Here is a 22591-nt window from a genome sequence, read left to right on the forward strand (position 1 = left end):
ATGATGCACTGCGGTCCAAATATATATATATATATATATATTCTGACTGACAGAAAAAAAGATGTTATCAGATTACAGACACATCTGGCAAAAAGGGGATTTCTTACAGGATTATAATTGTATAATTAAGAATAAAATAGTCTGTAATGTGCATGACATCACTTCACATCACTCTGCACTGTAAAATCTACTATAATCTGATTTAATAAATGTGTAAAATAAATGTATTCAGTTCTGACAACATTTAGTGCTTTATACACCAGTAATATGATTTTAAAGTCTTCTCTCAACATCAAATCTGTATTCTTAATTCAGTTTGTGAATCCAGCTATTTATTTGTCTTCTGCAATTACAAAAAATAATATTTTAAACTGTAAATCTTTTTAATCTGAACTATTTATCGATGGATTAATACCATCATTTATAATTCCTAATTTTTTTAAACATTAAAACATCAAATACATACATTTATTATAACAATATTGAAAACTTTGTAATTTAGTCTATTTTAGACTAATAAATGATTTATTAGTGCCGATATTTATTGAACAATTAGTTAAATGCTTGATTACTATCTTACATGACACTTGTGGTCTGTCTGTGACTGACCCTGACTCATTAACTACAAAATACATACTAACTAAAAACAAAGATGTGAACATTAATATTTGAGGAGTTTCTGCCTTGATGAATGAAAGAATGATTGTCAGTTTGCTTAGTTAAAGAAAAAACCTCCTGCCGATATTAAACACTCCAAAACTCTGATTGCCAGAATGTTCCATTGTGCTCTCGTGTTTGAAGTCTATACAGCCGAGAGTGTGAGTCTGTTTGAGCAGCACAACATTTCCTACTGATCTGATGGAAAACATTTGACAACACCGGGCTTGTAGAATCAGTTTGACTCATTTATTGCTTCATCACAGACGGACAGAAACCAAAGCAGTCTATGTTGTTGAGGATGTTCAGGAGTCTCACAGCCTGAGGACAGAAGCTACGTCAGCGGTTCCTTCTGGTTCTGTTAGTCTGTTCAGTATTCTTTGAGCTCTGAGCAGACACCTCACCTCTCTGTCACTGATGCTCTGTGGATGGATGGATCACCTGCTGCAGAGCGTTCCTGTCCTGGGCCGAGCACCAACCAGACAACATGTCAGTCCACAAAACTTGATGACAGGAAATCAGGATTCAGCTCAGGAAGCCGTCGTCCAGCTCGTCCTCAGCAGCCGGTTCTTCTGCCCACACTTTCAGCTCCTGGCTGCTCTCGTTCTGGAGAAACCAACAGTGACCATCAGCACTCTGCAGATATATCAGCCATGTTTGATCCCCCTCGTAAAGTCCAGGTGAAAGATACTCACACTTTCCCTTCAGGCTCCTGTGGCGGCTCGTCTCCATTGTTTGGCTCGTCTTGTTCGTCTCGGTGATTCGTCCTTTCAACCGTCCATCACCTGCAAGATGAGAAAGAAGAGCAGTGGTAGTGTCACGCCTCTTTGTGCAGGTTGTGTGTGTATTTATGGAAGTTTTAGTCTCTTTGTGGAGGTTTTTTGTGTCATTGCGGAGGTTTTTGTGTATTTGTGGAAGATTTTAGTGAATTTGTGGAGGTTTTGTGTGTCATTGCAGAGGTTTTCATGTATTTATGGAATTTTTGTGTGTCATTGTGGAGGTTTTGTGTATATTTATGGAATTTTTTGTGAATTTGTGAAGTTTTGTGGAGTTTTTGTGTGTATTTATGGTTATTTTGTGTGTCAATGTGAAGGTTTTTAGTGTTTTTTGGGAGGTTTTTGTGTATTTGTGGAAGATTTTAGTGAATTTGTGGAGGTTTATAGAGATTTTGTGTGTCATTGTGAAGGTTTTGAGTCTCTTTGTGGAGGTTTTCTGTGTCATTGTGGAGGTTTTCTGTGTCATTGTGGAGGTTTTGTGTGTCATTGCGGAGGTTTTTATGTATTTGTGGAGATTTTTTGCGTCATTGTGGAGGTTTTGTGTATATTTATGGAGTTTTTTGTGAATTTGTGAAGATTTGCAGAGTTTTTGTGTGTATTTATGGTTATTTTGTGTGTCATTGTGAAGGTTTTTAGTGTTTTTTGGGAGGCTTTGAGTGTATCTGTAAAAAGTATTTAACATGTGTATACACTGAGAGCCACAACATTAGAACCAGTGATAGGTGAAATAAATAACATGGATGATTGTGTTCCAATGCCATGTTCGGCTGTGAAACCATGAGTCCTAGCATTCATGTGGATGTCTCTTTGACAAACACCAGTCACCCAAACACAGCTGCAGACCGAGTACACCCCCTCATGGCAGCAGCACTCCTTGATGGCAGTGCCCCCCCTGCAGGACAATGCGCCTGCAACGCTGCAAAAACTGCTCAGGAACGACCCGAGGAACGTGGGAAAGAGCTCAAGGTGTCAAGTGGAAGCTCAATCCAACTGAGCTTCCACTGGATGCAGTCAGTGCCAAGAACGATCCACAGGGGGCCCAACGTGGATGGGAGTTGGTTCTGACGCATCCAACAGATGCTCAGCTGGACTGGGATCTGGAGAATGAGGAGGCCAGTTTGACACCTTGGGTTCTTTGCCATGAGGGGGTGTAGTTGGTCTGAACGGTGTTTGGGTGGGTGGTGTTTGTCAAAGAGGCTCCACAGAAATGACAGAACTCAAAGTTTCCCAGCAGAACATTTGATTGATAACAAGATGATCAATGCTCACTTCACTTGTCAGTTGTTTTAATATTGTGACTGAACAGTTTAGATATACATGTTAAATAAAATATAATTATATAACTTATATTATATATATATATAAATGAGATCAAATAAATGCAGGCGTTCTAACCAGACATACTGTTTATATTTCCTCTCAGTAAACAAAACCCATTTAACATGTTGAACTGAAACAATGCCAGTTGCCTACAATATAGCAGTTAGTAAAACCCATTTAAAATACTAATTTTACTTCCTTCTTTTACTTCCCATTTAAGTTACTTGTACATCGCTTGTTTGCAAATTTGTCTGCCTTTTTAATTAGACAAACAGAGAAAGAGGGAGGGAGTCTAGTGTCCCAACAGAGACACTGTAGTGGCTTCTGCCACCCCAAACTGTCAGTATTCAACGACCTGTGAATGAGACTCTATTATGCTCTAGAATCATTTACTGATCCTAGAGTATTAATGAACAGCAACTGACAAATCTCACACTTCCTGCCTTTAATTTTTGCACCTATATTGCACTGACCTTGTTGGACCAGGTGTCTCTCCTCTCCACACAGATCCCCACACAGGTCAGAGCTGTTCCACCTGAAGCTGAAGACAAGTCCCACTGTTCACCTGGAGAGAGGAGGAAGTACTTTAATATAATATATGTGTATATATATTCTGATTGTAATAGGAAAGAAGATGTGATCAGATGAAAGACACATCCAGCAAAAAGGGGATTTCTTACAGGATTATAATTCTATAATAAAGAATGATATGGCAGTCTGTAACCAAGTCTCACATCACTCTGCACTGTAAAATCTACTATAATCTGATTTAATAAATGTGTTTTTAAAAGTAAACCAAATGTATTAAATCCTGAGAACATTTAGCGCTTTACTCATGAGTAATATGATTTTAAAGTCTATCATTGATTTAAATCACACATTATACCAGAACTGAGACAAACACACTGAATCCATTCTGTGCAGATTACAATGAGGCTGCATATTGTGTGTTAAACTACTTTAGCTGCTCAAAATGACCTTCTAGATGCTGACATACTAACATACTGAGACATTAATAACACAACACATGGAGCCTGTTAGCTAACTGTGCTGTACTCAGATATTCAGCTGTAACAATGCTAACAAGCTAACATTACACAGCACGATAATGGCGTCATGCTAACACTCTCCGAACAGACACACACGTTAGCTAACTTGCTAACCTGTCTGTAAAAACACGATTAAATGAATCAGACGTCTTTATAAGCTTATTGTAGTGTCAGTACCGCTAATAAAGGCAGCTGAGCCGCTGCTAACGTGTTTCCAAACCGTGCAGTGCATCTGCGACAACTTTAAAGTAAGCTAGCTAACATAGCATAACATAACCACTCACTCAAACTGACCAGCAAACGTTAGCTAACCAGATTTCAGGCGTTCAAACTAATAGATACATTTAAATTAAAACTTAATGCTTCATGCCGAAAATACCGAAACTATCGACTTGTTTTGAAATAACGACCAACGTTTAATTAACTGTGCATTATTCATGTAAATAACACGGCAGAGGTAAAATTGCCAAAATCACAATGGAGTTTGGTGCACCGAGCAAAACATAACGTCCATCGCGGATTTAATTGGATGTAGTTAAAGGATTATGTTCCAGCCGAATTAACCTCAACACTTAACAGTTAAATGAGACGTCTTCAGCTTCTGTTCAGAGTTATTTCAGAAACATTTGAGGCAAAAACAAATCTCACGGACATGAGAGGGAGGCTGGCTCCATTTTAACCCGCACATATGCAGAACTTAGTGGGCTTAGACAAGGCATGTGGAGCTTCCTGATATATGAAGGAACATCACCTGGGCTAATTACCTGAGATCTGTAGATAATAACTGATCTGTACACATTCCACACAGACATGAATACACCTTTACTGCGCAGGTAACTGAACACATAAAGCAGATTCGTACAGAACAGTTTACTGACCGTGTTGGTGTCCTCAGAGAAGAGCAGCTCCAAACAGAGTGAAGATCTGTCAGCTGTTTTTATAGGCCTCTACAGTTTTGGAGGGAAATGCAGTAACTTCACGCGGGAAACGAGCAAGACCGCCCCTTTTGGCACGCACCACCTGGATTCGTCAGAAAATCTGTGGGCGGGACTTCATGTGGTTTACAGTGATGCAACATAAGAGTCAGTCAAATGCTGAATGATGTTTAGCTCAGGTGGTAGAACAGGTGTCCCGTGAACGGAAAGTTTATGTTGCCATGGGTTCGAGTCCTGACCAGGTGTCTGGTGATGATTACTGTCATCATTTAACCTGTCTTGTCAAAAGAGAGCAAAATAAAACAAACATTAATAGGACAGACACATAGAAATAACTATTAATAGGATTTAAAAAAGTAACATTTTTTATTGATATTTCATTTATCTGGTCTTTATTTGTTATCAATGCCAAAGTAACGGAAAATAATCAAGTTACATTACTTTGATATTGTAATCGGGTGAATTCGGGTAATCTGGACACCTCAGCTCAAGTGTTATTGATTTCAGTTCTGTACTTTTACAATAAAATTAATGAAATTAAATGTGAATGATGACTTCATGGGGTTGATGTCACAGAAAGGGGCGGGGCACATGTACATATATATATATAAGAATCTATTTCTTACCTTAATATTATACTGTTTATTTTGTACTATTATTATTGTTTATTGTTATATTGAACCGTCCTTAGGCTGCTGTGACACACAGATATCCCCGTTTGCAGGACCAATAAAGGAGTTCTGATTCTGATTCTGAGTCAATCACGATCCATGCCTCGCAGCCTCTGCGATTTACCAATCACGTTGTTTCAAATCGCGATTTGATTTCAAATCAATTAATCATTCAGCCCTAACTCGTACCCAGTTTAACAATGATCCTGTTTGACATTGCAGTTAAAGCTGTGAAAAGAAGCAGAGATATCCAAAGCTTCCTCTTCAGAAACAGAAAAGAGTCAGAGCCAGCCACAGCTACTTCCAGCAGCAGTGAAGAAGCTTAGTGAAGTCAGCAGGCTGGATTCAGCAGTAGTGATGAAGAACAGTCAGCTCCCCCAGCACAGCATGGCAGGTCCATGATCACATAGAACCTGTGATTATATGAACTTGCCACGAGAGTACTAAGCAAAAGATCTGGACTAAAAAGCCTCAAACTTCATCTGACTGGATTGATGTGTTTTAATTTAACCACAAGATGGCGCCTCAAACAGGGATCACCTGTAACAATACAGGTGATACAAACTACTATTGGATCACTAGTGATGTTTGACAATGTGTTCAAAGAGGTTTTCAGCCCAGTATTCCTGTTTGGCCCCTGCTGAATTGTTACATTTCATTTTTCTTAATGATTACACAGATACCTGATGTTCCAGGCAGACTCATTTGGTTCTCTACAATGAGAACGGCACTTAATGGCTTTTCCTAAATGCACTGATTTAAAAATGGACGTTATGTTAAACCAACCAGAGGTTCCCAGGGATAATAGTAATGTAATAGGCTGAAATGGAACAGGAATAGAAAACAGAATGGACTGGTACCTGCATGATTGGGCTGTTTTAGGTTGTTATATTGCTCGTTTGAACTTTTGCAGCAGTTTTATAAAATCTCTACAAAGTAACTAGTAACTACTGTTCTCAGATAAATGTAGTGGAGTAAATAATACAATGTTAGCATCTAAAATGTAGTGGAATAGAAGTATAAAGTGTCAGCTAATAGAAAATATAGGTACTATAGTAAAGTAAAAAATACCTCATAATTGTGCTTAAATACAGTACTTGAGTTAATGTGTCACATTAGGTCACTACATAAATGAATATGTCTTATAACTGTTGTTTTCAGTTCATGAAAGAAAAATGTGACATTTTGGTCCCCTAAAAATGTTAAATCTGAGTCATCCAACAATTGAATTTCTTTTGAATTTTTCTGCTTTCTGGATCATTCGCTCACCTTCAACTTTGTTTTTTTAACTAAATGAATGCAGCTCAGTACAATATTGTTTCTCACAAAAGCTGACATCATGCAGGGAGCTCATTTAGAGCATGTTTTCAATGAAAACATACTTGATGTTACAGCCTCAGTGCTGTGGGTGTATTTTTGTGTGTCTTCTTTCATCCATTCAGGTGACACCTGCATCCTCCTCCTCATCAGTGTGTGGATTGCACACCTGAAGCTGCTTGCCACTTAGTTGGTGTGGATGTAAAGGTGCTGCAGATGCCAGTGGGCTGCCGGCAGCCGTGATAAGCAGAGAGCCTGAGCTACAGCGTGTAGTGTGTTTGTGACGTGCTTTGTTTTGTCTTGACTACAGCCGTGTGGGCTACTACAAGTTCCTCTTTGGAGGCAATAAAGCCGTTTGAGTGAAGTTTTGTTACAGTTTTCCTTTGTCTCCTTAACTCCCAGTTCATTTTTAATATGTTACTCCCTTCATCCCCTAGCCATCCGGGGACGTAACACAGTGTACTGATGGTGTTTCTGAAGAAGTACTTCTGCAGTATTTTGCCGTATCACTTCTGTATGTTGTAAAGAAAGTAACACATTGCAGAGGCTCACTGAAGTGAAGGTAGACATTAAAGTGTGCAGAAGTTATTAATTGCAGATTGTTGTCAGCAGGTGGAGCCACACACAAACACACAAACACACACACATACAGAGACATTAGGCAAACAGTCATCCCTGCTGTAAGATAGATCCTGGTCAGTGAACGCACCGTAGCCTCTCTGTTAAATGAAGTTTCATCTTCATGAGAATCAACATAATGAGAGATGACATGAAGTTCTCATACGTGTCAGGATTGAATATATTTCTGCACACCTAACCTTGACCAAATTCATTCTGACTTTTTGTCAGTGCACTGTTAAATGTGATAAACACAACATTTATGTCCTTTTAACAGCTTTATTAAGCCTACAACTACGGCACACAGCATCCACCATTCTCGCACAGAACAAACTTCAAAGCGCTTGTGTTCAGGGTCAAAGGGTGAACTTTTCCAGTGCTGGGCAGTGCTGCAGTTTAGCTACATTTCTCAGTAGCGTGGTGGCAGCGTTGCTGTTTTCTGAATCAAATAGCTTTTCAGTAGCTTAGCTCTTTTATTGACCAGGTAGTGTGGCAGCGTCCACCAAGCTACATTTTTCCAAACATCTCTGAAGCTCAGCACAGTGGAGCAGAGCTTTCTGCTGCGGTCTGAAATAAAAGGATCAGTGCAAAAGACAAACTTCAATAATAAACCAATACAGTAACGTTACAAATAGGAGGTAAGAGGTGGGGAAATGAGGAAACAGAAAAACATCTGAAAAGTTTACAATACTCTGAATGATTACTTTTGTGATTTTCAACCAGCAGTGGGTACAACAAAAATGCAATTTCTACAAAATTATTAGCTTAGAATGTATGTAGATATAGCTACTAGTACAGAGTGGGCTTGATAAAAATACCACTTTTGAAACTGGCAGTTACATGGGATACAGGTCGGTGGATAGTACTTTATTAATCCCAAAGGGAAATTAAAGTGTTACAGCCACTCGACATAAATCAAATACCAAAACATTGAGGAACGTAAAAGAAACAAATACAATTAAAGGCTGAATTATATACAATAACTAAATAGACTAATTCAAACATAAAATATAAATATAAAATCTGAAACTAGAATACAGACTAGAGAAACTTAACGGAAACTATAACTATACTATACTATTACTGAGCATACACTGTTTAGTTTTATGTTAATATGCTAAAGTTGGTCCAATATATATATCTATATATATCTATATATCTATATATATATATATATGTATATATATATATATATATATATATGTATATATATATATAGCTTTGGTGTAGTTAAACTACTTTTGCCATGTTGCTGTAGCTTAGCTTGCTACATTTCTCTGGGTGTAGCTTCAGTGTAGTGAAGCTTAATTTAATGTAGAGTAACTGGTATGTAGGGTGTCGGGACTAGCAGCAACTAGGAGGTGCTCACTTCCTTTACCACCAGCAATGTGGGGATACTAGCTTTGTGCTAAAATAATCAGCTCTGTGAAGTTTACTGGTGTGTCAACCAGCACGCTACGAGCTGCATGGGTGTTTATTTGTTTCTTAACTATTTTAAAGTGCGAGGGAGACAGGAGAAGTCCACTGTTAGCCAGCTCGGTCTGCATTCAGCAAGGATTGAGTCACCACTGGATGTGTTAGTCCAGTGGTTCCCAAACTTTTTCTGCAGGGCCCCCCTTTATAGATACAAAAAAATGTCAATACATTTGATGTATGCTATTAATAAACAGTCTTTGTCACTTCATCCATCTGCAAAGCAAAACAGTTGTGTTGTATCTTCTCATTAAGCTGCTCCTCTGTGTCTTTTGATATAAAGCGCCTCGCGATTGTATGACAGTGGAATAGCCTTTAGTCTGCTGGCTGTTGCTTCATCAATTATAGTTTAAACCATATCAGCATCGGAAGGTAGTGTTAATTTCTCCGCTATTGTGTGCGTCTTTTTACGCTGAGCAACTCTTTACACTACTTTGTAGGGGGCGAGTTGAGCATTTGAAGGCACGTATGCTGCTTTAGTAAAACAACTGTTGTGCATGACAGTTGAGTGTTTTTTTGCTGAAGAAATCAGTGGGCTTCTCTTCATAGGAAGTCTCAAAGTTGTGTCCCAACATGTTTGGCTTCATACTGTCAGAAGCATTGAGTCACACAACACAGCTGTACTGGTGAAGCCGAGGGCAAGATATGCCATGTCATATTTTATTGTCTTTGCTTTTTGTAGTTGTGACATTTGGTGTAGATTCATCTTCTGTTTTACGTTTACCTGGCTGTCCTTTCACAAAACACAAACACAAACTTAGCTAAAAGAATAACGATGCATCATTTTCATTAGCCTCGCTGCGCTCCCCTGTCATAACTCTGGGCCCCCCTAGGGAACACGTCCCCCAGTTTGGAAACCACTCTGTTAGTCGATGGCTGTATCAATACACTTCTGAACTGCCCATTCACATATAGACGCCAAGAAAAGCTTGAACCCCCGTCCCTTTGCCCTTAGACTTGAATGCCCTCTAAGCTAGTGTTTTTTTTACATGAGGGAAGGATACACAAGTATAAAATAAACTAAAAGATAGTTACATTCTAAGAACCAGGCTCCTCCGCCACTCCTACAAATTTCATCTGCCAGTTAACAGGCTGTAGAGTGCCTCCAGCAGCTTGGGATGATTGATGTTGAACTGAACTTGCCAGCGTTGGGTGAAGTGACGCCACACCACTTAGATGTGGTTGATGCTTTTGCCAAACGCAGGTATTCGCAAGAAGGTAAGGAGTAAAAAAATGCTGAGTTCACAGGAATATCAAAAAGATCGATGACCGCTCGCTTTTCTTCCTTCTCTCATACAGTTTGATGATGCGTGGGTGTAGCCGCCAGCAAGAGCTGAGAATGCCCCATTCCTTAGAAAAACACCAGTTATTTAGATCAGAGCTCAAACAAGCTTCAGCTCAAGAGACATACTACTCAAGCAGTAGCTGCCACTGAGCGGTGAAATGGCACTGAGAACGGAGCCCGGGACCAGAGATGACTTCTTAAAATTCTCAAGCAAGATCACACTGGATCCAAACACAGCAAGCAATTATGTGGTGCTCGCACAGAACAAACAACACAGCGCTTGTGTTCAGGGTCAAAGGGTGAACTTTTTACCATAGAGTATAGAGTAGAGGGGAAATACATGTTAACAATCTCTTTATCAAATCTAATACCTTTAGGTTTCAAACCAAAGTCATGAAATGACCATAAACACAATTATTTCAGAGTAACACCCTGTGAGCATCAAGAATGGATTTGGCAAAAATAAAAATAAAAACATCTCTGGTTTGGTTTGATTTGATTTGATTTGATTTGAAAACTTGATATGAAGCTCTCTTTTTGGTAAGACGGTATCTGACCAGAGAACCTTTTTGATTTTCTTCCTTCTTTGACGCTGCTTATTTCCAACCTGAGTCTTTTCCAGTGCTGCAGTTTAGCTACATTTCTCAGTAGCATGGTGGTAGTGTCGCTGTTTTCTGAACCAAATAGCTTTTCAGTAGCTTAGCTCTTTTATTGACCAAGTAGTGTGGTAGCGTCCACCAAGCTACATTTTTCCAAACATCTCTGAAGCGCAGCGGAGCAGAGCTTTCTGCTGCAGTCTGAAATAAAAGGATCAGTGCAAAAGACAAACTTCAATATAAACAAATACAGTAACGTTACAAATAGGAGGTAAGAGGTGGGGAAATGAGGAAACAGAAAAACATCTGAAAAGTTTACAATACTCTGAATTATTACTTTTGGGATTTTTAACCAGCAGTGTGTACAACAAAAATGCAGTGTCTACAAAACCAAAGTATGGTGGTTTGTCAAAATTATTAGCTCAAAATGTATGTAGATATAGCTACTAGTACAGAGTGGGCTTAATAAAAATACCACTTTTGAAACTGGCAGTTACATGGGAACCATAATAAGGGAAACTCCAGCATAGAGAGATTGAGTGAATGTTAAATAATTGCTTTTATAATTGTGTATTTTTCTAGGGAATAGTGTCTGTAAGCCACTGCATTCCACCTCATGTTGGTTACACCAATGCACCCAGGCATTACCAAACAGCGCAGGTAGAAGAGGGAGCGCTTATCAAGCTTTTAAACATTCCAGGATGAGGAGCAGCAATAACAGGCCTTCCCGGTACATGCTGGCATGATACAGTGCATACATGACTGTAGGTTCTCCCAGGACAATGCTACATGCTGATTACCCAAACACAGCACAGACTTACCACAGACACTTCACTCAAGATGGTCTCTTGGCATACTTGACCTATTGCTACTACCACTCTTTGTGGGTGTCGGGACTAGCAGCAACTAGGAGGTGCTCACTTCCTTTACCACCAGCAATGTGGGGATACTAGCTTTGTGCTGAAATAATCAGCTCTGTGAAGTTTACTGGTGTGTCAACCAGCACGCTATGAGCTGCATGGGTGTTTATTTGTTTCTTAACTATTTTAAAGTGCGAGGGAGACAGGAGAAGTCCACTGTTAGCCAGCTCGTTCTGCGTTCAGCAAGGATTGAGTCACCACTGGATGTGTTAGTCCAGTGGTTCCCAAACTTTTTCTGCATGGCCCCCCTTTTATAGATACAAAAATGTCAATACATTTGATGTATGCTATTAATAAACAGTCTTTGTCGCTTCATCCATCTGCAAAGCAAAACAGTTGTGTCGTATCTTCTCATTAAGCTGCTCCTCTGTGTCTTTTGATATGAATGTGCCCCGCGATAGGATGACAGTGTTATAGCCTTCAGTCTGCTGGCTGTTGCTTCATCAATTATAGTTTAAACCATATCAGCATCGGAAGGTAGTGTTCATTTCCCCGCTATTGTGTGCGTCTTTTTACGCAGAGCAACTCTTTACACTACTTTGTAGGGGGCGAGTTGAGAATTTGAAGGCACGTATGCTGCTTTAGTAAAACAACTGTTGTGCATGACAGTTGAGTGTTTTTTTGCTGAAGAAATCAGTGGGCTTCTCTTCATAGGAAGTCTCAAAGTTGTGTCCCAACATGTTTGGCTTCATACTGTCAGAAGCATTGAGTCACACAACACAGCTGTACTGGTGAAGCCGAGGGCAAGATATGCCTTGTCATATTTTATTGTCTTTGCTTTTTGTAGTTGTGACATTTGGTGTAGATTCATCTTCTGTTTTACGTTTACCTGGCTGTCCTTTCACAAAACACAAACACAAACTTAGCTAGCAGTGCAGAAGAACAATGCATCATTTTCATTAGCCTCGCTGTGCTCCCCTGTCATAGGTCTGGGCCCCCCTAGAGGGCATGCCCCCCAGTTTGGAAACCACTCTGTTAGTCGATGGCTGTATCAATACACTTCTGAACTGCCCATTCACATATAGACGCCAAGAAAAGCTTGAACCCCCGTCCCTTTGCCCTTAGACTTGAATGCCCTCTTAGCTAGTGTTTTTTTTACATGAGGGAAGGATACACAGGTATGAAATAAACTAAAAGATAGTTACATTCTAAGAACCAGGCTCCTCCGCCACTCCTTCAGATTTCATCTGTCAATAAACAGGCTGTAGAGTGCCTCCAGCAGCTTGGGATGTTTGTTGTTGAACTGAACTTGCCAGCGTTGGGTGAAGTGACGCCACACCACTTAGATGTGGTTGCTGCTTTTGCCAAATGCAGGTATTCACAAGAAGTGAAGGAGTAAAAAAATGTTGAGTTCACAGGAATATCGAAAAGCTTGATAACCGCTCGCTTTTCTTCCTTCTCTTATACAGTTTGATGATGCGTGGGTGTAGCCGCCAGCAAGAGCTGAGAATGCCCCATTCCCTACAAAAACATAAGTTATTTAGATCAGAGCTCAAACAAGCTTCAGCTCGAAAGATGCACTACTCAAGCAGTAGCTGCCACTGAGCAGAGAAATGGCACTGAGAACAGAGCCCGGGACCAGAGATGACTTCTTAAAATACTCAAGCAAGATCACACTGGATCCAAACACAGCAAGCAATTATGTGGTGCTCACACAGAACAAACAACACAGCGCTTGTGTTCAGGGTCAAAGGTTGAACTTTTTACCATAAAGTATAGAGTAGAGGGGAAATACATGTTAACAATCTCCCTATCTCTTTATTAAATCTAATACCTTTAGGTTTCACACCAAAGTCATGCAATGATCATAAACACAATTATTTCAGAGTAACACCCTGTGAGCATCAAGAATGGATTTGGCAAAAATAAAAATAAAAACATTTCTGGTTTGATTTGATTTGATTTGATTTGAAAACTTGATTTGAAGCTCCCTTTTTGGTAAGACAGTATCTGACCAGAGAACCTTTTTTGATTTTCTTGCTTTGTATGAGCTCTTTGATGCTGCTTATTTCCAACCTGAATCTTTTCCAGTGCTGCAGTTTAGCTACATTTCTCAGTAGCGTGGTGGCAGCGTTGCTGTTTTCTGACTCAAATAGCTTTTCAGTAGCTTAGCTCTTTTATTGACCAAGTAGTGTGGCAGCGTCCACCAAGCTACATTTTCCAAACATCTCTGAAGCTCAGCAAAGCAGAGCTTTCTGCTGCGGTCTGAAATAAAAGGATCAGTGCAAAAGACAAACTTCAATAATAAACCAATACAGTAACGTTACAAATAGGAGGTAAGAGGTGGGGAAATGAGGAAACAGAAAAACATTTGAAAAGTTTACAATACTCTGAATGATTACTTTTGTGATTTTTAACCAGCAGTGGGTACAACAAAAATGCAGTTTCTACAAAACCAAAGTATGGTGGTTAGTCAAAATTATCAGCTTAGAATGTATGTAGATATAGCTACTAGTACAGAGTGGGCTTAATAAAAATACCACTTTTGAAACTGGCAGTTACATGGGATACAGGTCGGTGGATAGTACTTTATTAATCCCAAAGGGAAATTAAAGTGTTACAGCCACTCGACATAAATCAAATACATTGACAATGAGGAACGTAAAAGAAACAAATACAATTAAAGGCTGAATTATATACAATAACTAATAGATTAAATAAATAGTTAAACTACTTTTGCCATGTTGCTGTAGCTTAGCTTGCTACATTTCTCTGGGTGTAGCTTCAGTGTAGTGAAGCTTAATTTAATGTAGAGTAACTGGTAGCTGAGCTCACTACACTTTCCAAGCAGCTTGCCCAACAGTGGTCTTTGCGCTGTTTGGTTGACTTAAGTGCATCGAACAGAGAGTGATTATCAGTTACACAAATCACCGGAAGATCATTCAGTCCAGCATTTCCAGTATTAAGCTCTGAAAACAGGGTTGCCAGGAATATAGTATTGTCTATTCCGTCTGACATAGCAAGAGTCTCTCCTGCAAGAATAAGAGTGCACCACACGTCTTATTCTCTTAGATTACCAGCAGAGGGCCGAAAACTTTCCTTTTTCTCCCATAAGAACAATCAAGGTTCCCTCTTGTGTACCTCCATCTAGAAGATTGCCAAATAGATTTTAGTTTGCAGAACTTAGCAGAGGCTCGATAATAAGGGAAACTCCAGCATAGAGAGGTTGAGTGAATTGTGAATGAATTGCTTTTGCAATTATGTATTTTTCTAGGGTTTAGCATCTGTAAGCCACTGCACTCCACCTCATGTTGGTTACACCAATGCACCCAGGCATTACCAAACTGTATGAGAGCAGGTAGAAGAGGGAGCGGTTATCAAGCTTTTAAACATTCCAGGATGAGGAGCAGCAATAACAGGCCTTCCCGGCACATACTGGCATGATACAGTGCATACATGACTGTAGGTTCTCCCAGGACAATACTACATGCTGATTACCCAAACACAGCACAGACTTACCATAGAAACTTCTCTCAAGATGGTCTCTTGGCATACTTGACCTATTGCTACTACCACTCTTTGTGGGTGTCGGGACTAGCAGCAACTAGGAGGTGCTCACTTCCTTTACCACCAGCAATGTGGGGATACTAGCTTTGTGCTAAAATAATCAGCTCTGTGAAGTTTACTGGTGTGTCAACCAGCACGCTACGAGCTGCATGGTTGTTTATTTGTTTCTTAACTATTTTAAAGTGCGAGGGAGACAGGAGAAGTCCACTGTTAGCCAGCTCGGTCTGCATTCAGCAAGGATTGAGTCACCACTGGATGTGTTAGTCCAGTGGTTCCCAAACTTTTTCTGCAGGGCCCCCCTTTATAGATACAAAAAAATTTCAATACATTTGATGTATGCTATTAATAAACAGTCTTTGTCACTTCATCCATCTGCAAAGCAAAACAGTTGTGTTGTATCTTCTCATTAAGCTGCTCCTCTATGTCTTTTGATATAAAGCGCCCGCGATAGTATGACAGTGGAATAGCCTTTAGTCTGCTGGCTGTTGCTTCATCAATTATAGTTTAAACCATATCAGCATCGGAAGGTAGTGTTAATTTCTCCGCTATTGTGTGCGTCTTTTTACGCTGAGCAACTCTTTACACTACTTTGTAGGGGGCGAGTTGAGCATTTGAAGGCACGTATGCTGCTTTAGTAAAACAACTGTTGTACATGACAGTTGAGTGTTTTTTTGCTGAAGAAATCAGTGGGCTTCTCTTCATGGGAAGTCTCAAAGTTGTGTCCCAACATGTTTGGCTTCATACTGTCAGAAGCATTTAGTCACACAACACAGCTGTACTGGTGAAGCCGAAGGCAAGATATGCCATGTCATATTTTATTGTCTTTGCTTTTTGTAGTTGTGACATTTGGTGTAGATTCATCTTCTGTTTTACGTTTACCTGGCTGTCCTTTCACAAAACACAAACACAAACTTAGCTAGCAGTGCATAACGATGCATCATTTTCATTAGCCTCGCTGCGCTCCCCTGTCATAACTCTGGGCCCCCCTAGGGAACACGCCCCCCAGTTTGGAAACCACTCTGTTAGTCGATGGCTGTATCAATACACTTCTGAACTGCCCATTCACATATAGACGACAAGAAAAGCTTGAACCCCGTCCCTTTGCCCTTAGACTTGAATGCCCTCTTAGCTAGTGTTTTTTTTTTTTTAAATGAGGGAAGGATACACAAGTATAAAATAAACTAAAAGATAGTTACATTCTAAGAACCAGGCTCCTTCACCACTCCTTCAGATTTCATCTGTCAATAAACAGGCTGTAGAGTGCCTCCAGCAGCTTGGGATGTTTGTTGTTGAACTGAACTTGCCAGCGTTGGGTGAAGTGACGCCACACCACTTAGATGTGGTTGCTGCTTTTGCCAAATGCAAGTATTCGCAAGAAGTTAAGGAGTAAAAAAATGTTGAGTTCACAGGAATATCGAAAAGCTTGATAACCGCTCGCTTTTCTTCCGTCTCTCATAAAGTTTGATGACGCGTGGGTGTAGCTGCCATCAAGAGCTGAGAATGCCCCATTCCTTATAAAAACACAAGTTATTTAGATCAGAGCTCAAACAAGCTTCAGCTTGAAAGACGTACTACTCAAGCAGTAGCTGCCACTGAGTGGTGAAATGGCACTGAGAACGGAGCCCGGGACCAGAGATGACTTCTTAAAATTCTCAAGCAAGATCACACTGGATCCAAACACCGCAAGCAATTATGTGGTGCTCGCACAGAGAATTGATTTGATTTGAAAACTTGATTTGAAGCTCTCTTTTTGGTAAGACAGTATCTGACCAGAGAACCTTTTTGATTTTCTTCCTTCCTTGACGCTGCTTATTTCCAACCTGAATCTTTTCCAGTGCTGCAGTTTAGCTACATTTCTCAGTAGCATGGTGGTAGCATTGCTGTTTCCTGAATCAAATAGCTTTTCAATAGCTTAGCTCAAGTAGTGTGGTATTGTCCACCAAGTTACATTTTTCCAAACATCTCTGAAGCGCAGCGGAGCAGAGCTTTCTGCTGCAGTCTGAAATAAAAGGATCAGTGCAAAAGACAAACTTCAATATAAACCAATACAGAAACATTACAAATAGGAGGTAAGAGGTGGGGAAATGGGGAAACAGAAAAACATCTGAAAAGTTTACAATACTCTTAATTATTACTTTTGGGATTTTTAACCAGTAGTGGGTACAACAAAAATGCAGTTTCTTAAAAAACAAATTATGGTCAGTCAAAATTATTAGCTTAGAATGTATGTAGATATAGCTACTAGTACAGAGTGGGCTTAATAAAAATACGACTTTTGAAACTGGCAGTTACATGGGATCCATAATAAGGGAAACTCCAGCATAGAGAGATTGAGTGAATGTTAAATAATTGCTTTTGCAATTATGTATTTTTCTAGGGAATAGTGTCTGTAAGCCACTGCATTCCACCTCATGTTGGTTACACCAATGCACCCAGGCATTACCAAACAGCGCAGGTAGAAGAGGGAGCGGTTATCAAGCTTTTAAACATTCCAGGATGAGGAGCAGCAATAACAGGCCTCTGCCGGTACATACTGGCAAAATACTGTGCATACATGACTGTAGGTTCTCCCAGGACAATGCTACATGCTGATTAACCAAACACAGCACAGACTTACCACAGACACTTCACTCAAGATGGTCTCTTGGCATACTTGACCTATTGCTACTACTACCACTCTTTGTGGGTGTCGGGACTAGCAGCAACTAGGAAGTGCTCACTTCCTTTACCACCAGCAATGTGGGGATACTAGCTTTGTGCTGAAATAATCAGCTCTGTGAAGTTTACTGGTGTGTCAACCAGCACGCTATGAGCTGCATGGTTGTTTATTTGTTTCTTAACTATTTTAAAGTGCGAGGGAGACAGGAGAAGTCCACTGTTAGCCAGCTCGGCCTGCATTCAGCAAGGATTGAGTCACCACTGGATGTGTTAGTCCAGTGGTTCCCAGTGGTTCTGCAGGGCCCCCCTTTTATAGATAAAAAAAGTAAAAGCATTTGAAGGCACTTATGCTGCTTTAGTTAAACAACTCTGTTGTGCATGACAGTTGAGTGTTTTTTTGCTGAAGAAATCAGTGGGCTTCTCTTTGTGGGAAGTCTCAAAGTTGTGTCCCAACATGTTTGGCTTCATACTGTCAGAAGCATTGAGTCACACAACACAGCTGTACTGGTGAAGCCGGGGGAAGATATGCCTTGTCATATTTTATTGTCTTTGTTTTTTGTAGTTGTGACATTTGGTGTAGATCCATCTTCTGTTTTACGTTTACCTGGCTGTCCTTTCACAAAACACAAACACAATCTTAGCTAGCAGTGCAGAAGAACAATGCATCATTTTCATTAGCCTCGCTGTGCTCCCCTGTCATAGGTCTGGGCCCCCCTAGAGGGCATGCCCCCAAGTTTGGAAACCACTCTGTTAGTCGATGGCTGTATCAATACACTTCTGAACTGCCCATTCACATATAGACGACAAGAAAAGCTTGAACCACGTCCCTTTGCCCTTAGAGTTGAATGACTTAGACTCTTAGCTAGTGTTATTTTTTTACATGAGGGAAGGATACACAGGTATAAAATAAACTAAAAGATAGTTACATTCTAAGAACCAGGCTCCTTCGCCACTCCTTCAAATTTCATCTGCCAATAAACTGGCTGTAGAGTGCCTCCAGCAGCTTGGGATGTTTGTTGTTGAACTGAACTTGCCAGCATTGCATGAAGTGACCCCACGCCACTTAGATGTGGTTGATGCTTTTGCCAAATGCAGGTATTCGCAAGAAATGAAGGAGTAAACAATGTTGAGTTCACAGGAATATCAAAAAGATTGATAACCGCTCGCTTTTCTTCCTTCACTCATGCAGTTTGATGATGCGTGGGTGTAGCCGCCAGCAAGAGCTGAGACTGCTCCATTCCCTATAAAAACACCAGTTATTTAGATCAGAGCTCAATCAAGCTTCAGCTCGAGAGACGGACTACTCAAGCAGTAGCTGCCACTGAGCCGTGAAATGGCACTGAGAACGGAGCCCAGGACCAGAGGTGACTTCTTAAAATTCTCAAGCAAGATCACACTGGATCCAAACACCGCAAGCAATTATGTGGGGCTATCTGAGGGGAACAGAAAAGCGACAAGAACAGGAAGTCGTCAGAATTATGCTAAACACCCAAACAGATTCACCTGGTGGTGTATGGCCCTGAGTAATGAGATTCTGACTACACCCTGTTACTGGGAGGTGGAGCGGCACGGAAAAGTTCACATTGGAGTTGCATACGACACCATCGGCAGAACAGGCGCAGATGAAAATTCACTTGGATACGGTCCCAAGTCTTGGGCTTTGTTTTGTACACCAAGTGGTTACGAGTTCCTGCACAATGGCCAAAAAACCAGCGTCTCTGGCCCACAGTCCTCCAGAGTTGGACTGTTCCTGGATCCCAGTGCAGGTATTCTGTCCTTCTACAGTGTCACTCACACCATGACACTCCTCCACAGAGTCCAGACCACATTCACCGAACCTCTCCGTGCTGCACTTTGGTTTTACTGGGATATTGGAGACAATGCTGAGATCTGTAATCAAGGTGAGACATCAGCTGTGTCAGGAGGACCTGGAGTTGCTGGGGTCACTGGAGTGGGTGATTCCACGTCCAGAGAAGACTTCCTCAGATATTCCCGTGAAATCACACTGGATCCAAACACAGCACGCAATTATATGGTGCTATCTGAGGGGAACAGAAAAGCGACAAAAACAGGAAGTTGTCAGAATTATGCTGAACACCCAAACCGATTCGCCTGGTGGTGTATGGCCCTGAGTAATGAGATTCTGACTACACCCTGTTACTGGGAGATGGAGCTGCATGGAAAAGTTCACATTGGAGTTGCATATGACACCATCGGCAGAACGCGAGCAGATGAAAATTCACTTGGATACGGTCCCAAGTCTTGGGCTTTGTTTTGTACACCAAGTGGTTACGAGTTCCTGCACAATGGCCAAAAAACCAGTGTCTCCGGCCCGCAGTCCTCCAGAGTTGGACTGTTCCTGGATCCCAGTGCAGGTATTCTGTCCTTCTACAGCGTCACTCACACCATGACACTCCTCCACAGAGTCCAGACCACATTCACCGAACCTCTCCGTGCTGCACTTTGGTTTTACTGGGATAATGGAGACAATGCTGAGATCTGTAATATAGGTGAGACATCAGCTGTGTCAGGAGGACCTGGAGTTGCTGGGGTCACTGGAGTGGGTGATTCCACGTCCAGAGAAGACTTCCTCAGATATTCCCGTGAAATCACACTGGATCCAAACACGGCAAGCAATTATGTGGTGCTATCTGAGGGGAGCAGAAAAGCAACAAAAACAGGAAGTTGTCAGAATTATGCTGAACACCCAAACAGATTTGCCTGGTGGTGTATGGCCCTGAGTAATGAGATTCTGACTACACCCTGTTACTGGGAGGTGGAGCGGCATGGAAAAGTTCACATTGGAGTTGCATACGACACCATCGGCAGAACGCGTGCAGATGAAAATTCACTTGGATACGGTCCCAAGTCTTGGGCTTTGTTTTGTACACCAAGTGGTTACGAGTTCCTGCACAATGGCCAAAAAAACAGCGTCTCCGGCCCACAGTCCTCCAGAGTTGGACTGTTCCTGGATCCCAGTGCAGGTATTCTGTCCTTCTACAGCGTCACTCACACCATGACTCTCCTCCACAGAGTCCAGACCACATTCACCGAACCTCTCCGTGCTGCACTTTGGTTTTACTGGGATAATGGAGACAATGCTGAGATCTGTAATCAAGGTGAGACATCAGCTGTGTCAGGAGGACCTGGAGTTGCTGGGGTCACTGGAGTGGGTGATTCCACGTCCAGAGAAGACTTCCTCAGATATTCCCGTGAAATCACACTGGATCCAAACACAGCACGCAATTATATGGTGCTATCTGAGGGGAACAGAAAAGCGACAAAAACAGGAAGTTGTCAGAATTATGCTGAACACCCAAACCGATTCGCCTGGTGGTGTATGGCCCTGAGTAATGAGATTCTGACTACACCCTGTTACTGGGAGGTGGAGCTGCATGGAAAAGTTCACATTGGAGTTGCATATGACACCATCGGCAGAACGCGAGCAGATGAAAATTCACTTGGATACGGTCCCAAGTCTTGGGCTTTGTTTTGTACACCAAGTGGTTACGAGTTCCTGCACAATGGCCAAAAAACCAGCGTCTCCGGCCCACAGTCCTCCAGAGTTGGACTAGTTCCTGGATCCCAGTGCAGGTATTCTGTCCTTCTACAGCGTCACTCACACCATGACACTCCTCCACAGAGTCCAGACCACATTCACCGAACCTCTCCGTGCTGCACTTTGGTTTTACTGGGATAATGGAGACAATGCTGAGATCTGTAATATAGGTGAGACATCAGCTGTGTCAGGAGGACCTGGAGTTGCTGGGGTCACTGGAGTGGGTGATTCCACGTCCAGAGAAGACTTCCTCAGATATTCCCGTGAAATCACACTGGATCCAAACACAGGCACGCAATTATGTGGTGCTATCTGAGGGGAAGCAGAAAAGCGACAAAAACAGGAAGTTGTCAGAATTATGCTGAACACCCAAACAGATTCGCCTGGTGGTGTATGGCCCTGAGTAATGAGATTCTGACTACACCCTGTTACTGGGAGGTGGAGCGGCATGGAAAAGTTCACATTGGAGTTGCATATGACACCATCGGCAGAACGCGATGCAGATGAAAATTCACTTGGATACGGTCCCAAGTCTTGGGCTTTGTTTTGTACACCAAGTGGTTACGAGTTCCTGCACAATGGCCAAAAAACCAGCGTCTCCGGCCCACAGTCCTCCAGAGTTGGACTAGTTCCTGGATCCCAGTGCAGGTATTCTGTCCTTCTACAGCGTCACTCACACCATGACATCTCCTCCACAGAGTCCAGACCACATTCACCGAACCTCTCCGTGCTGCACTTTGGTTTTACTGGGATAATGGAGACAATGCTGAGATCTGTAATCAAGGTGAGACATCAGCTGTGTCAAGGGGACCTGGAGTTGCTGGGGTCACTGGAGTGGGTGATTCCACGTCCAGAGCAGACTTCCTCAGATATTCCCGTGAAATCACACTGGATCCAAACACAGCACGCAATTATATGGTGCTATCTGAGGGGAACAGAAAAGCGACAAAAACAGGAAGTTGTCAGAATTATGCTGAACACCCAAACCGATTCGCCTGGTGGTGTATGGCCCTGAGTAATGAGATTCTGACTACACCCTGTTACTGGGAGGTGGAGCTGCATGGAAAAGTTCACATTGGAGTTGCATATGACACCATTGGCAGAACGCGAGCAGATGAAAATTCACTTGGATACGGTCCCAAGTCTTGGGCTTTGTTTTGTACACCAAGTGGTTACGAGTTCCTGCACAATGGCCAAAAAACCAGCGTCTCCGGCCCACAGTCGTCCAGAGTTGGACTGTTCCTGGATCC

General features: G+C 41.6%; 1 long non-coding RNA gene across 1 annotated transcript; it reads right to left on the reverse strand.

Annotated features, from left to right (window-relative positions):
- Nucleotides 1-890: 890 nt before the first annotated feature.
- On the reverse strand, nucleotides 891-3286 carry LOC115567927 (uncharacterized). Its single transcript, XR_003981297.1, has 3 exons — nucleotides 3227-3286; nucleotides 1353-1442; nucleotides 891-1263 (listed from the first exon to the last, which is right to left on the reverse strand). It is a non-coding gene; the product is annotated as an uncharacterized LOC115567927 (long non-coding RNA).
- Nucleotides 3287-22591: the final 19305 nt, after the last annotated feature.

Source organism: Sparus aurata, chromosome 17 (assembly GCF_900880675.1).
Source record: "Sparus aurata chromosome 17, fSpaAur1.1, whole genome shotgun sequence".
NCBI classification, from domain to species: Eukaryota; Metazoa; Chordata; class Actinopteri; order Spariformes; family Sparidae; genus Sparus; species Sparus aurata.